Source organism: Schistocerca americana, chromosome 7, assembly GCF_021461395.2.
Source record: "Schistocerca americana isolate TAMUIC-IGC-003095 chromosome 7, iqSchAmer2.1, whole genome shotgun sequence".
Lineage (NCBI taxonomy): Eukaryota > Metazoa > Arthropoda > Insecta > Orthoptera > Acrididae > Schistocerca > Schistocerca americana.
The window spans coordinates 481,511,983-481,516,214 of NC_060125.1; positions in this window are offsets into that span (position 1 = coordinate 481,511,983).

Consider the following 4,232-nt stretch of genomic DNA (forward strand, 5'->3'; position numbering starts at 1 on the left):
CTTATGTTCTTCGCTTTTCAGTTTCTTGACGTCCACTACATCTTGAATGAACCGCGCATTTTCCTTTTCAGATTTTCTTCCTTCTCTACAACATGCAGACCTCTGAAATTCCACTCTACGATTCGTTGCATGTTAGTTTTCCATTGATTATTCAACAGCTTTCTCATGGCCATTCACGCTTTGTCTCCCCTTCCCGAGCCCAATATCTTTTCCCAATAGACAGGTTATCTTAACATTTTTTTAGGTACATGCGAAGTGTACTGGGGATACACGCTGTGTGTCTGTAATGCAGTGGTGCCGTTGCCCTCTGCATGTCGTTGAGCACTGCTGAATCTTCCGCCTTGTAAGTTCAATTTTCTACCCTGCTCTCTTTCACAAGACTTTTTGCAGAACGAGGATGACTTACACCGAAGGCTTTCGTGGCAGATGCCATTGCAGGTAAAATGGTCTAGGTTTTTGGGGCGAGTCATTTGCCCCTACAGTTTCTTGTTACACAGTCGAAGTTTTGACTCTTCTGCTGAGATCTTCAGCAGGATGTTCTGGTGTTCCCAGTTGGTTTAACAAGACTTAGGCTGTACTCGTGGGCTTGGTGCAGTATGTTGGTAAAACGTCAGAGATTGTGGCAAAGAGATTAAAATCTCACAAACACAGATCAGCATTTTATAATAATTTCATCAAGAATTTTATTCCACACCGCAGATAGCACAGAACCCGTGACGCAGAGTAGCTTGTGTAAGGCAATTCGAGACCACCCTAGACAATTGTACATATGGGAAGATAAGGAGATTACAAGACACATACTTCACCTCACGCAAATATCTTTTAAGAATGGCAGATATTTGATAACATATGTTTGATACAGTGATGGAAGAAAGATGGTATCATGGGGAGTATCGCGCCGCATCAAGTAGAATTATGTACTTGGGGAGTGTTGCCCCGATTGTTCTACCACTATTGAAATCTTATTTATTATAGCCTAACCAGTAAGGTACAAATTATTCCAGCAATGGCACGTTTAACAGCAGGATCTTGGTATCTGATTTAAAGAATGAAAATTTGGAGAAAAAGAAACGTACTACAATTAATTTACTGCACACCTTCCACAGGTACAAACTAGGAACCTGGTTTCCTAATTCGTACCAGGAGGTGCATAAATTGAACCACGTTTATGAACTACAGTCGTGAGTTGAAAGATATGTACTGGTCTAAGCTTAAGAAAATGTTCCACATTTAAGTTCATACATCCTATTTCCTGGGATTGCAATGGAATATTTTCACTCTTCCCCTCATCCCCTGCACCCTTTGCATGAACTTGAATTTTGCATATCATGCATGTGATCGTTTCTTCCATTGGATCTTCCTTGCACAACTCGCAGCACGTTTCCTCTGTTTTACAGATGAGTTCCTGCAGTGGTTTCACCACAGAGTATCCAACACACTTCCTTTTCACAGACGGAGCTGAAGTAGCTCTATACCCCTTCTCCTTTGCTTCGATTACCTTTTTTCGTGTAGGCTGCACGTCAGCTCATAGACCTCTTGACAAGTCCTTGGCGTTTCGCTTCGAGCATTCATCATCTCCCTTGGATACGAAAATATTTCTTGGTTCGACTCCATCTGTTCACCTTTCGCTTGCCATGGCTTCTAATGCATTATCATTATGGCGCAATCCATTTCGTTCTGCAGTGCCGAATGCAAGTTTTCTTGCATCTTAGAAGGTAAGAATGTGCTCTTTCAGTTTGTTTTCAAGTTCATTGGCAAACATTTTACTGGGGCCAAATATTTTTATATCGGTGGTTGAATTTTGTTTTATTTTTAGTATGCCTCTTCATTGTTCTCTAAGGCACACTGTATATCCATCCACTTTTATTTAATTTATGATCCACATTTAGATTCAGTGCTACAGGCTAATTGTATTTCATATGAACATCACTATCGCTAACGCCTCTGTTCCCATACTGTAAAACAAAATAATTATTGGACTTATAACTTAGGACAGGGCCGGCCAAACGCTGCACAGTGTGCAGACGTGCGGAAGTGCTGCACATGTGCGCACGTGTGCGACAGGGAGCGACAGCGACATCTGTTATTAGACATGTGTCCTAAATGAACGGCGACGGCTCCACTTCCCTGTTTATGTGGTACAAGCAAGAGGAAAATTGGTCATTAAACCGGTTGTTTCAATGTATACTTACTTTTAGGTTTTTTTTTAATGTGTGAAGGGCTACGCTCAGCTGAAGTCGATAAAACATAACATTCATCTAACTGTCGGTTATTATGCAGATTTCAGGCGGAACTGATGAAAGATATAGCAATAATGGTATTGAAATAACAGGTGATCATCGAGAGGTCTGCGGTTATCATTCTGTTCAGAGGTCAGTGAGACAGAAATTATGTGGGTGTAACTGAGAGCACCGAGAATTAGTTATAGAAAACCTTGCATTAGTTTAATGTTGTTTGAAATCGTGAATAAGGTTCGTTAGAAGTCGCTAAGTGCTCTCTTTCTTAAATACTAGCTCAAAAACATTACGCGTATTTACGTGCCGTCAGTCAAGCTGCATTAATAAAAACCCACGGTTGTTAACTGTATTACATGTCTTACTGGGTTAAACTGTTAACATAAAAGTAAATGTCTCAATGAGTAGACTGTGACAGTATTTTAAATGTTTAATACGCGGAATACATTCCCATGGTTGGCTTGCAAGCTGTGGAAAGAGCACTATAATGCGCCGGTACAGAGTATTCCAGCAAGTGTATAAAGCGACATCTGTGCGTAGAAACATGCACTACATGAACGCTGACGGCTGCGGCGTGCACGCTGTGACCCGGAAGTTGCACTCGTGCAGGAGCACCGCACGCGTGCAGAATTTCTGGCCGGCCCTGACTTAGGATAAAAAAAGCATCGAAGATTCACTACATCATTTCTAAATATTACGTTACATTGTAAGTAGGCTGTTTAGGTATTTTATTGGTAACGCCACCTCTGTGTGAAAATCACTGGCTGTGCTGTGTGCAGTCTGTGTCTAGTTTGCATTGTTGTCTGCCATTGTAGTGTTGGGCTGCGGCAGCTGGATGTGAACAGCGCGTAGCGTTGCGCAGTTGGAGGTGAGCCGCCAGCAGTGGTGGATGTGGGGAGAGAGATGGCGGAGTTTTGTAATTTGTCATGAACTGCTATATATATATATATATATTATGACTATTAAGGTAAATACATTGTTTGTTCTCTATTAATATCTTTCATTTGCTAACTATCCCTATCAGTAGTTAGTGCCTTCCGTAGTTTGAATCTTTTATTTAGCTGGCAGTAGTGGCGCCCGCTGTATTGCAGTAGTTCGAGTAATGAAGATTTTTGTGAGGTAAGTGATTTCTGAAAGGTATAGTTTAATGTTAGTCAGGGCCATTCTTTTGTAGGGATTACTGAAAGTCAGATTGCGTTGCGCTAAAAAAATATTGTGTGTCAGTTTAAGCACAGTCTTGTACAATTTTTCAAAGGGGACGTTTCAACATTAGTAACGCTAAACACGTTTTTAAAGGTCACTGTTCGACCGTGCTTTTTAAATTGTATCGGTACAACATCGGAAACTTGTAGCAGTACTATATAGGCAATGTCGGCATTTTCTCTTTGTAGATTTCCTGCAAACGAACCACTACGAATACAGATTCTTCACTGTCTCAAAACTAAAGTTATTTGGTGTACGTTCACCCATAACTAAAACATCATGTTGCCGCTCTTCGACACGTATACAAAAAGTTAGATGAAAACAACAACAAAACCATATGTGTATTCAGACGATCTGTTTCTCGACACACAGAGATCGTAGTTGATAGTATAGCTCGTAGTTCACGCCAAACTCACTAAACGTCGGATAATGCAGAAAGTGTTAATTTTATAGCATTGGTACAAGTTTGGAGCCGGTAGAATACAGGCAACTATCCTCCGTAGTATTGTTGGCTCTGAGCACTATGGGACTTAACAGCTATGGTCATCAGTCCCCTAGAACTTAGAACTACTTAAACCTAACTAACCTAAGGACATCACACAACACCCAGCCATCACGAGGCAGAGAACATCCCTGACCCCGCCGGGAATCGAACCCGGGAACCCGGGCGTGGGAAGCGAGAACGCTACCGCACGACAACGAGATGCGGGCGTAGTATTGTTGTATGCCTCATTGTGCTCTTTTCTGTTCGGCGTAAATAAATATTCTTCCTAAAGTGAAAACAAGCGCCACGTT